This window comes from Triturus cristatus, chromosome 9 (assembly GCF_964204655.1).
Source record: "Triturus cristatus chromosome 9, aTriCri1.1, whole genome shotgun sequence".
Lineage (NCBI taxonomy): Eukaryota > Metazoa > Chordata > Amphibia > Caudata > Salamandridae > Triturus > Triturus cristatus.
The window spans coordinates 587,571,462-587,585,000 of NC_140592.1; positions in this window are offsets into that span (position 1 = coordinate 587,571,462).

The window sequence follows — 13,539 nt, forward strand, 5'->3', positions numbered from 1 at the left end:
CTTTTTTTTCCCTTTGTATGGCCTTTTTCCCACCTGCTGCTGCCTTTGGTGCCATTACACTTCTCCTCCTGTGAAGCCACTTCGAGGGCGCCAGGACTACACCGCAGGCGCCCTCCGAATCGATGTGAACCTCCGCAGAACTCCGCCTAGGACGCCAACCAGAAGGCAAGCTCCGCCCCCTTACTCGTCCGGGTGTGAGAGCCGCTGCCGCTGCTCCTGCCGCTACCGCTACTGCAAACACCGGCACTCGAACGATCCTTCTTCCAGCGCAGCAGAATACCAGGTACAAAGAAAACGTGACTCTCGGCATCCCCAAGCGCCTTGTCAGGAGATGATTAGCGCTAGACGAGACGGGACAGCGGGTCCGTAATTTTCCCCCCGATTGAATTAGATCTGCGAGCCGTCACTGCATCTCGCGGAACGGCTGTGATTACGCCGCCATCTTGCTTCCCGCAACGGACATTCCAAGTGATGAATTAAACTTCTGTTTGTTCTCTCTGCACGTTATCCTTCTTCCTGCACTTTTCTACGTCTTTGAGGACTTCTGTTGCTTGTTTCTGCATTTCTTTTATTTATTTCTGTGCGTTTTTTCTTCTTTCTTCACATGTCCTATTTCTGTAGGCATAGTTAGAAATTAGCATTTAAAAAACCTTTGAAATTCACTAAAAAAAACGTAGGTTTTAGGCACGTTATAGTTAGGAATTAGCATTTAAAAAACTTTAGAAATTCACTGAAAAAACCATAGGCTTCAGGGGCGTTATAGTTAGCGGGACTTTTCACTCGTACAAAACCATTGAAATTCCCCCGTTATAGTTAGTTCAGCTAACTATAACTTGCGCGCCCGCAATGCACTGCTGATGACGTCACATATTACATCACTCATGACATGGTCAGTGACATCACTCATGACATCACTGATGACATCTCCAATGACATCACTGATGACATCACTGATGACATCATCCTTGTGATAGATTGGCAGACCTCCTCTTCTTCTAATATAACCTTTGATACACACATTAAAAAATAGAAACTAAAAATTTCAAAACAATGGACATACCAAAACCAGTTACAACAACCTATTCATTAATTCTAAGATACACATACACATCCACTCATTTACCAACAGTCCTATACAGTCACTCATACATGTACTCACTCATCATATGTACTCATACACCTATACATCCTGTTACACAACGCCAATCATCCATAGAGTTACCCACACACATAGTCACTTATGCTAATAAAGAATCAAACATCCATTTATTTGCATATACAGTTATACACACACCACCACACTTACTTCTACAGAAACTTACACATACTTAGTCTTTTAAACAATCACTTATAGAAACACATACTTATTCATACAGGAACTCTTTCAATCTTTCACTCTCACATATACTCACTTATATACACCAATAGTCACATATACTAGTTTAAGACATATGTAGTTACTCATAAAGACACTATTGAGACAGTCATTCACTCACTAACACACCCATACACACACTCATCCACCCATACAGTCCTGCACACATGCTGTCTTCAACACATACAAACAGTGAGTCACTCATTCATTCATCTATGGACTATGTACCATACAGACACTCAGACACTCATACTGATACTCAAAAAAAATAACTAATAACCTGTATACACACTCATGTAGCTATTCACCAACCCATACAGCCACTTATACACAAGTGAGAGACCGATACAGATATTTACATATTTAAACATTACTCACTAAGCTATGTATTCACTAAGATACACTTAATCAGTCAGTTATACAATCAATTTTTCCCAAAAAAATCATCTATTTAGACACCTATATACCCATTTATTCTTGCATCGACCTTGATATAAACATATATAAAACATATATAATTTTCCTAAAAACACACATTCACTGGATGATGTAATCAGTGATGTCATTGGAGATGTCATCAGTGATGTCATGAGTGATGTCACTGACCATGTCATGAGTGATGTAATATGTGACGTCATCAGCAGTGCATTGCGGGCGCGCAAGATATAGTTAGCTGAACTAACTATAACGGGGGAATTTCAATGGTTTTGTACGAGTGAAAAGTCCAGCTAAATATAACGCCCCTGAAACCTATGTTTTTTTCAGTGAATATATATAGATATAGATATATGTCCAAAAACTGCTGTGCTTAGCGGCTCATCAGTCCCACGATGTTGGTGCTGGTTCAGCGGTTACAGCAACCGCAATGTATGCCAGGAATAGCTTCAAAACGTCCTTCGACAGAAGGTGATAAAGCAGAGGAACGGCTTCAACAGGAGAATGTACAAAGTTTTATTGTACACAAAAAGCAAGACGACGCGTTTCGGCGATAAGCCTTTTTCGAGAAAGCTTTATCACCATCTGTCGAAGGACGTTTTGAAGCTATTCCTGGCAGATATAGATATATGTCCTCAATTTTGCTTACATATGAAGTGGGAATAGTACATCTAACTCCTCCAAAGTACTACACATTCTTAGATTAGAGTGCTATAGTAAAGTGGAGCTAGAAAATTTGAATATTATATCTGACTCCTTTGAAGTTCAACACTTGCGTTCTTTATTTTTGATTGTTATGTTTATTATTACTTTTTACTTTTTTCTTTAATGTTTGTGTTTTTTACATTTTAAATTTAAATGTTGCTTTTGTATTTTTTTTTAATAATTGTGAAATATGTGTTTGTTAAAATGTGTTTGTTAATTTTAACTTTTTATGTTCTTAAACTGGTACATTTTATTTGTAAAATTAAGTTCAATATATGTTTTTATTACATAAATACAAGTTATTTTTTTTATTTTTTATATTTTAATGTAATGTTTTCTATAAATTGTGTAATCATTACTTTTATATTTTAGATACAATATATATTTTAATATTTAATTTGTATTACAAATTTAAAGTATATATTTTTCATTTTATTGTTATTTTGTATTTTGAGTTTTTGATAAATTACATATAATGGTAACATATATAGGAATATTTCTATATACTAACCTATTATTCTGCTACATTATATTTCTGACCCAATATTTTGGTAGTTTAGATACAAAGTAAATAAACTTGATATTTGTGTAAACCATACATTTGATACCATATCGTGGTGTCACAATATTGTTGCTCTTGCTATTATGTCATCAAACTCTGCTAGAAGGTATTCTGTTTGTTGAAGCCCACTCTTTCAACAACACTTCTTCGCCAGTGACCTAGACTCGTGTTTCCAAACTTTTTAGAACTGTGACCAACATTTTAGACTGACAAACTTTTGTGACCCAACAAGCTTAAATGAACATGAGGGAGGCAATTTTTAAATGTAAATAAAGCATCATATTATAGCATACTGTTATTTACAGACAGCACATTTTCCATTGAAATGGCTACTAAATTTGCAGAAACATACAGTTTTACTGACAGATTATTATTGCACACAAATGATAATGTGTGGATATCGGATTTCAATAAATATTTATAATTTGTACAGCTCCAAATGAAGTGTCTTGATTGGTTTTAAGCCTATTAAAATCTTTCTTTCTGTCACACTTTAGACTTACAAAAAATTAGCTTTATTTTTGCTTTCCTAACCGCTGAAGGTATACAGTTTTGCAAGTATTTACATTGTGTTGTGTGTTACAAAAATGACATCCTACAGCCTTTCCTTTCACACTCCCTGTAGACCAGCAAGATTGTCACATATATTACTTTACTTTTTTTTCTCTGACTGCAAAGTGAGAGGAGTTTGTAAACACCAATTCCCATGTTAAAAAAAGCAGCAGTTTGTCAGAAGACGTAGCCAAACATCTGACCTCTGTCTTTGAACTGCAGCAAATGTGACAAGATAAATACAGAATTTAAAGATATCTTTATTTATTGTGTGGACTTTTATAATGCACCAAAAATCGGCTCACGGTCCACCAGTAGGTCTCAAGGAGACTCGCTCTACTACACCCTCCTCTAGAGTGGTGGAATAGCAGTTACTATGTCACTTTTACCTCCCTTAACGATATCGAGACTTGTGCTGTCAGCATGGGTAGTCTAGGTCTACCATCTGCTGCGTGATATTTGGTGCAAATGCTATGGGCAGTGGAAGTGACATCACAGTCTCTAGGACTTTCTATTAACATCACTGGAAGTGACTTCGTATGAAATGTTATGTTAATGATATGCTACTGCACATTTTTCTAAGGAATTGTTACCTAAAACTTGAGACTGTGCCAAGTTAAATGATAGCAGCAGTGACATTTGATAAATCACTGGTAGCAAAGTAGTAATTCAAGGGGATAGAAATTGTTTTCCTAGCTAAAGTTAAATGACTTCGAAATGAATTCTCAGTATTCCTGTTCTTTCCTACAGAAACCTAAATGGTCTCCTTCCTTCTTTGAATAAAGTTCTCCTTTTTCCTCACAACTAACTTTGAGAACGAACAGATGTGCACTGAAAAGAAGAGTATTAATGATATTGGCGATAAATATAGTGCACAATAAAATCTTAAGTGTCTTGAGAGTTTGAATAATAGATATTAATGTCAAACACCACTGTGTCACTTATTTATTGAAAGATGAAACAGCTCAACTAGCTATATAGTATACCCAGCATCAGAAAAATCAAGAATATTTAGACCCCTTCCATTTATTACCAATGCCTCCGGGCCTGCTTAAAAGTATTTAAAATAATACTTGGCATTTTTATATATTTAGACTGGTACTTGTCTAGTGCCGTTGGGAATCCCCCTCGTTTAGCTCTATGAATTGCTAAGTACTAAGACTCCACAATGCAGTGTTTTTTTTCACATTATGAATGAAGCTCGATAATGTGGGAACCACAGAGACCACAAGGTTTATTTACTTCTGAGCTCGGTAACCAGAGCACCTTTGGAATGAGAAGATGTCACATTCATAGAAATAGCCTGAAAACAAAAAGGATGATATTTTGGATTTTAAATTGTGTAATGGAGACTGAGGTGAATTTTTGACAAGCCAAAGTCCTTAACATTTGCATCAAATTAGGGGTATTGTTAGTTGTTGCCTGTGGCCACACACTTTCTTGGATTCATGAGTTTTCAATAGCGTGGCATTTAAACATCCTGGCCACTTTAAGAGCAACAAAAATACACTAAATTCGCCTATTTTGGAATCACTGTACCAACCGATGGAAATAAATATTAGGCATTTGGTTTTGGGCATAGATTTTTTCTTTATTTTTAGGTACAGGAGCCCAATGGCTACATTCAGATTGCTGATGTTCCTTTTTAGGTCCTCGTTTCATAATTTACAAAAAGACTAATAAAGCCTACAGATAAATCTGACTCCTCAGAGTCACACACAGGTAAAAAGACACAAACACGCCCACACACACGTGCTCAGGCACAGAGGCAGCACACACGTGCACGTGTACAGAGGCAAGTACACACACACACAAAGAGTAGAACGTATATTATTCTATAAGAAGTAGGTGAAGTGGGAATTCAATGGGATTTACTCTCTTTTCCTTGATGCAGGCAGTGCTGGTATTACACCGTCAGCATCGGGTTCTGTTATGACTATGGCGAAAAGCCATTAAAATAGTTGAAATATAAAATGGCCATGCAGTAGTCAGGAGACAGTGTGCTGTACAAGTTCCAATATAGCCTTTTAGCCCAGCTACGATGGGCTATAGGGCTATTAGAACATCCCGCTCCATCAGGGCAGAATGTTCAAATTACAAAACAAAGACCTTCGGAAGCCGAAGGGGGTTCAAATCCCCGCGGGATCCATGAAGCCTTTGCTCACAGCAATTGCTGTGACAGGAAAATTATGCTTTCGGGCTTCTACCAGCCATTAGAAGCACAGGGCACTCCATTGTCTTTAATGGAGCGCTCAACATTCCAATGTTTTAATTAACAGTAACAATGGCAATGAACATTTCTAGCATTTCGGTGCACCCTGCCAACCTGGCCCTTCTGCGACCTAATGATCACCAAATCATCATCAAAGCTCAGATTCACCACACTATCCTTTGTACCCAAAAGCCCTTAATCCCCTTACTTACCACATGTCTCGCCAAACTTTTTTAACTTTCCAAGATCCCCCATCTTCAGCCAGCGATACACTGTTGTAATTTTTCAACCCGACGCCATCACCCACCCCCTTCTACAGACTTATTTCCCCAAATATCTTCAGCCCCTAAAGAACCTTCCCCCCAGCTTCACCGTCTGATATGCTACTACTCACGAATGGCACCCATTGCCCCCTTCCATACCTGAAGCACCTGATCTCTCCATACTTCCCATATCAGGCATTTAATGCTACTTTTGCCTTCAAGACTGAAATTCCCTACCAATCCCACTCTCCTTCAGCAATGTGTTGCAACCACTTCAGACTCCAGATACGGTCCAGGAATTACACATGTTAAGCGTGAGATATATCACGCTATATGCTGCATACCCTCTGTTTGTACCTGGTTTCATTTAACAATTACATTTCATACAGAGTGAGATTATGCTGCTGTACATCACACTGTGTGTGTAATCCTATGGTGGGGGGGGATGGGGGAGGAGGGGTCTTTGCATTCTTTATCAAGGACTTCAGCGGTGCAACGCTATTTGGCTTTGCGCTTGTCTCAACTTTTCGGTGCGAAATGCATTCGAATATATATCAGTGTTACTGTTTGCATTTCCTCGTAGTGCCCTTTTGTATCATGCAAGGGATGACACAAATGAATAGCAAATCTAGGCCTGATTCTTTGGCTCATATGAACTGAAGAAGTGTGTCAAGGTCACCCCTGGCTGAAGGTCTCACTGTTGTCCCAGTGCTAATCACACGCTTCACCGATTATAAGTCCTTCTGCATTGAAACTAGGCAACAGCTTCAACCTGCAATCCCACATTCATTTTAGGTTTGGCCAGCACAGCGCTTGCGCTGTCCTTGTGAAATCTCTTGCATTTAATATATCTTAAAAGGGGGCTCTTATTATTTCCCATAGACAAATTACTGTGTCCATTGGCTTTTGTGTGGAACTTTTTTCCCCCCTGGCTGCAGGCATTTGCAATACTTCTACAAAAGCTGTTCACACTGTTTAAACACCAGTCACTGTCAAGATAAGATCTCTTCCCACTGAGAAGGCAGGCTGCTTCTAAAAGTATGCTGGAATGCTTGCTTTGTGTTACTTTGTTGTGTAAAGTAGATTCTTTAGCTTTAGAACATTTGTCGCTTTTCCTATTCATGCCTCAGTACCTTTCTTTGCACTATGTAGGCATTATCGGATAGATTTTTTCAACTTAATCTATTTGGTCAATTTGATCGAATTCTAAATATTGTAATAAACATTGCACGTTAAAAATAATGTTAATCCACAACGTTGGCTCCGTCTCGTCCTCGGCCGTCCTCTGGGAGGCTGGTAAGGCGACTATTAGAGGGGCAGCTAAGGGACATCTGCAACAGCAGCGTCGGCGTAGACTCCAGCAGCTCACGGCTTGCGAAGCGCAGGCCCTGGGGCTCGAGCGAGACCAAGAAGCGTTAGGAGAAGCCACACGGACGCGACGGCTAGCCTTTCTCCGAGAGGAGATACACACGCACTCTCTGGAGGCGGCGAGGACTCTTTGGCGTTCCTCGGTGGCCCGTATTTATGGCTGGGGGGATAAGAACGGTACGCTTCTTCACCGGCTGGCCACCTACCATCGTGCCGGCCGGGTTATTCCTGCCATCATGGACTCGGCGGGTGGGTCCCATACAGTTTCGGTGGCAATAGCCCAGACCTTTGCAGATTACTACTCCCAGCTCTACCGGGCGCGTGCGCCGGGGCTCTCCCTTGCAGAATTGATGGGTGAAAATGGGGCGGACCTCGGACGGCTGGGGCGGGAGGTTAGTGAGACCTTGGACCTGCCCTTTACCCTGCAAGAGGTTATAACGGCATTCGGCCACTTGGCGCCGGGAAAAACCCCGGGACCGGATGGTTTCCCGAAGGAGTACTACGCCCATTTCCGTGAGACCCTGGCGCCGCGGCTTTTGGACCTCTTTGCGGAGGTGGTGAAGATGGGTTCATTCCCGCGGGAAACAGATACTGCCACTATAGTCGTCCTTCCGAAGACCCAACCCCCGTCGCAGTCCTGCTCCGATGATCGGCCGATATCCCTTATCAACACCGAGCTTAAGGTGTACGCTACCATTCTTGCACAGCGGCTGCGCCCGCTTCTTGTCTCGCTGGTCCACCCGGACCAATGCGGCTTTATGCCGAACCGAGGAACTAGGCATTGCCTGCGGCGCCTGCACCTTGCCCTGGCCCACCGAGAGCGCCTTTCCCCTTGTCTGGCCCTTCTGCTGGTCGACTTTGAAAAGGCCTTTGATTCGGTGGGGTGGGACTACCTTGAAGCAACCTTGGAACGAATGGGGTTCGGCTCCCAATTCCGTGCCATGGTTCGGGTTCTGTATGCAGCCCCACGGGCCCGAGTGCTGGTCAATGGGACGTTATCCCGTGCGTTTTCTATAGGACGGGGGACTCGGCAGAGCTGCCCGCTCTCGCCCCTTTTCTTCGCCCTAGCGATGGAGCCCCTGGCGGTGTTAATCCGATCGGATCCTGTTCTCCGTGGCTGGCACTGGCCGGGTATGGCTCCAGATAAAATAGCTTTATATGCGGACGACGTCCTTCTTTATCTTTTGGATCCGGCGGTCTCGGGTCCGCGGTTGCGCCGGATTCTCCACCGGTTCGGGCAGGCCTCTGGTCTCCGTCAGAACTCCGGGAAATCTGTATTGGTTCCGCTACACCCCTCGAGGGAGTGTTTTGATTGGCATTCCGACATTCCCATCCGGCGGCTGTCCTTTAAGTATCTGGGGATCTAGGTTACCCTTCTTCCGGAACTCTGCTGGGCTCTTAATGTGGCCCTTTGGTCAATAAGGCCAGATCGGACATGGCAAAATGGCAGTCACTCCCGTTGAACCCGCTGGGGAGGATTGCTCTCTATAAGATGATGATCCTCCCTAGGTTTCTCTACATGCTCCAAAACACACCCTGTTCCTTTCCCCGTTCTTGGTTTCGGGACTTGGACAAAGCCGTGACAAAATTTCTCTGGGGTGTTGGTAGGCCCCGGTTAGCCTTGGACCGCTGCCGGGTACCTTCCTATGACGGCGGCCTGAGCATGACAAATCTTTATCTGTATTATCTCGCCACACAACTGCTAGTGGTCCATGATTGGTTTTCGGGCGGCTGGGATGACCCAGCTTATAGACTGGAGGTGCAGCTTACCGGGTTCCCGTCTATTCAAAGCATGCTATATGGAGCATCGGTCCCTCGGTCGCTGCCGGAGATCGTGCAGGCTCCCTTTCTGGCTTGGCGTGCTGCGCTGCGGCACACCCGCTGGTCAAAGGTACTGACCTTGATTACACCACTCTGGCATGACACTTGGATGCGGAAAGTGTCGGGGCTTGAGGGATTTCGCAACTGGGACCTTCTGGGGATCTCCAGCTTGGGTGACGTCTGGCGGGGAGGCCATATGTGTTCCTTCCAGGAGCTCCAGAGTTGCTTCTCTCTGCATCCCACACAATTCTATAAGTATCTCCAGCTGCGCCACGTGCTCCAGGTCCACCTTCCTTTGGATTCCAGGCTCCCTTACCATAGCCCGCCTGATGCTCAGGTGATGCTGGGATGTCTCGGGAGAGGGGGCATATCCCGTATTTACCGATCACTGGTTAATAACACCCCGGTGGATTGGGACGGGTTGAGGCAGCGGTGGGAGACGTGGGTGGGCTCTCTAGACGAAACTGACTGGAGAGACGCCCTTATGGCACCCAGGATGATCACCATATCAGCGAGACTGCGGCTTATCCAGCTTTATTATCTCCACGTGGCATATCTGACCACGGAGCGTCTGTTTCGGGCGGGCCTGTGCCAAGTGGCTTCATGTGCACGCTGCGGGGGGGGTACCAGCAGATTTCTTTCACATGGTCTGGTCTTGCCCCCGCCTGGAGAACTTCTGGGTGGAGATCGAAACTGAGTTAACTGACGTCCTGGGATGGGAGGTTCCCCATGACCCGAGACTAGCACTGCTGGGACTAACGGACGGGCTAGACGGTTCCCGTAATGAGAAATACTTCCTAACTACGGCTCTGGTGGTGGCCAAACGGGACATCGCGGCTACCTGGAAGCAGGCGGACCCGCCCAGTGGGGCTAGATGGAGGAGAGGGGTGGATTGGTGCGCTGCGCAGGAATGGGCTCTGTACGCTGCCCGGGGTTGCCCCAAAATGTTTAGCAAAATATGGGGAAAATGGCTGGGGGGAATAGTATAGGAGGAAGGCTACAGGGGATGGGATTGGCAGGGAGAGGGGGTGGGGGGAGAAGGGTCGTACGACTGATTGTCAATGAATGTGTGACAGGTTTTATTGATGCCGAGTTACTCATATTGTTACATGTCCTTTCTGACTTTGCTGCCTTATGTGGAAAAACAATAAAAATGTGTTTATCAAAAAAAAATAAAGTTAATATACAAGAGCTATGCTGTATTTTGCTACTAATCTGGCAGCCACAAGTCAATTACCTTGCAGACAACAGGGTCATGATTTGAATGGTGCAGCAAGTGCAGTGGCACTGGGGCCAAAAGTTCTAGGGACCCCACTAAACCCAGATTATTGCTAAATGTTACTACTAAACATGACAATCACAATTGCATTTATCTTGTAGGCAATAGGGTCATGATTTGAATGGTGCAACAAGTGCAGTAGCACTAGGACCAAAAGCTCTAGGCACTCCACTAAACACCTAATATTGCAATATTTTACTACTAAACAGGCAGTCACAAGTACAGTTACTTTACAGACAACAGGGTCATGATATGAATGGTGCAGCAGGTGCAGTGGCACCAGTCCCAAAAGGTGTCCAAACTCCTCTAAACACCTAATATTGCTATTGTTTACTACTATACAGGCAGACACAATCGCAGTTACCTTGCAGTTAAAAGGGAATTGATTTGAATGGTGCAGCAGGTGCATTGGCTCCGGGGCCAAAAGCTCTATGGACACCACTAAACGCAGAAAACTGATATCTTTAGCTACTAAACAGGCAGTGACAAGTGCAGTTATGTAGCAGGCACTTGGGTCATGATTTCAATGGTGCTGCAGGTGCAGTGGCACCGGAGCCAAGAACCCCTCTTAACACCAAATATTGCAATATTTTACTACTAAACAGGCAGTCACAAGTGCAGTTACCTTACAGGCAATAGGGGCATGATTTGAATGATGCAGCAGATGCAGTGGCACCTGGCCCAAAAGTTGTCAGAATTCCTCTAAGCACATACATTGCTATTACATCAATTAGTTCTATTATTTCCCTCTTTCATTTTTCAAACGTTTGCTATCAACTACCCGCACTATACTACTAGTACCAGCACAATATATTGTCTTTTTGTACATTAACAAGTTATAACACTTTAAAAGACTCTCTGTAACTTATATTGTACAACTACTCAGCAAGCAGCATCTTACAACAAAAAACAGCTTATTATTAATCCCATAGGCGAAACCTTATGCATTTACTAATGGTTGTTTTCTCTTTTTTCAATTGAGCTAAATACCTAAATACTAACAATATCAAAAATGTTCAAGAAAGATGCAGGAAAAGAAAAACAATAAGGCTACTCCTATGCCCCTAACAAAAGTCAGTTAGTATATGTTACTGCTACAATTGTAGCGCAATACCTAGATAGCATCAACGTATTTCTAAATTCTTTGGAATTTCTTATATGTTGACAGTGTCACTACAGTCCATTTTTCAAAGAAATAGTTGTGCAATAGTTAAGCATTTCATTTGTACTAACTAGGTAGTCCTTCTAATCTCGGGCAATAATCATACTTTCCACATTCATTGTACAAAATAACACTTTTTGTACACATGGATCCAACATGTGTATACGATCTGCCTCCTTCTCTTTGCATCTAGGGTATATGTCAAGTAATGGGTTCTCATTTTTTCAAAATGAAATGTTAAGGGGTGTGACATGAAAAAAATCGAACAATGTTTTATAGAGCTGTACTTGATATTTAACAATGGACACAGTGTTACACATAAACATAATTGAGTCTGCAATCAGATCTTTGACACAAGATCCCCACCCTTCTAGAGTATTCATCTAACCATTCTGGTATGTTGTTTTCAATACCTTGAAGAAAGAGATTTTATATCTCTTTAATCTTCACATCATCTTGTTCAATATATAGGGGCTTATTTATGAGCCCCTTGCGTTGCCGGTCTTTCACTTTTTGTTATGCACCAGCTGCGTAAAATATGCACCGCACTGCAACATATTTACAAAGTGATGCATCTAAACAGATGCGTCACTTTGTAAACCCCTGCGCTACATTATACCTGTGTCAGGTAATGGGTGTTCCCCCACAAAAAAGGGTCGTAGGAGTGGCGCAGTGAAATCTATCAAATGTCACTATGCCACTTCTAGGACAGCACTGGGTCAAATCTTTATGCCTGCCTCACAGCAGGTGTAAGACTGACGCAGGCCCTTTAACATGGGGCTTGCCTCATGTGAAAGGACACATTGATGGAGTTTCGTCTGTTTTCAGACACACTCTATCAATACGTAAATTTGTACGACTTCAGATACGTCAGGAATACTGATGTATCTGTAAATCCTTGCGACATGGAGCACCATACAATAGATACGGCGCATCCATGGTGTCGCAAGGAGGGCTCACTGAAAAGTGCTGCATCACTGTTTTCATGCAGCGATGTAACACTTTTAAGAAATGAGGCCCATAATTTATAAAAACTTTCAGGATCGCTGTGCTGTCAGAACCCCATTCAAAGGGCCAGGAGGAAGCAGGAGCTACTGGGCCCAATGTGGGGTTGATTAGCTGTTCCAAGTACCCCCTCAGCACTTGACTTCAGTGAGAGTGCATGTCGAGCAGTCTCTGGGGGAAGTAGACACGGGGTGAACACAGGCTCACAACACTGTATAAGGATTATTGTCCGAACGACCCTGCAACAATCTTCACGGCAACCCCACCTGCCATACGGAGTTGCCAACTTATCTCCGCACACAAACTAGGGCCCAATCGGATCAGCAGCACTCTTCACAGCGCGCCTACTTAGCATACAGGGTCATCCACTTAGCTCCAATCATTGGCTATGGTCGGATCAGCATGGCAGCACTCCTCACAGCGGCCCCACCTGGCATACGGGATCTCTGACTTAGAACCAGCATACGAGCAATGACCTCATAAGTGCCGTAACTTTCATGGCTTAATTTGTGGCAGAGCACACAAGAAACAACCCGAACGGTGCAGGAGACGCCTCCTCACATCTCACTACAGGGATCCTCCAATAGACCTTGCTCCATCCAGGGCTTTCCTCCTCTTCACAGGGCACACTGGTCTTGGCAAGCTGCCAGGCACTGGTGGCAATTCGTCAGGACCTAATAAAATCAAATGCTATCAGGTACTACACATAGCATGTGTTAGGTTGGTTTAAAAGGGTAGATCACACCATACAACAGAGGTCTTGAAACTTTTGGATGCCGAGACCCCCTTGTCAACATTTT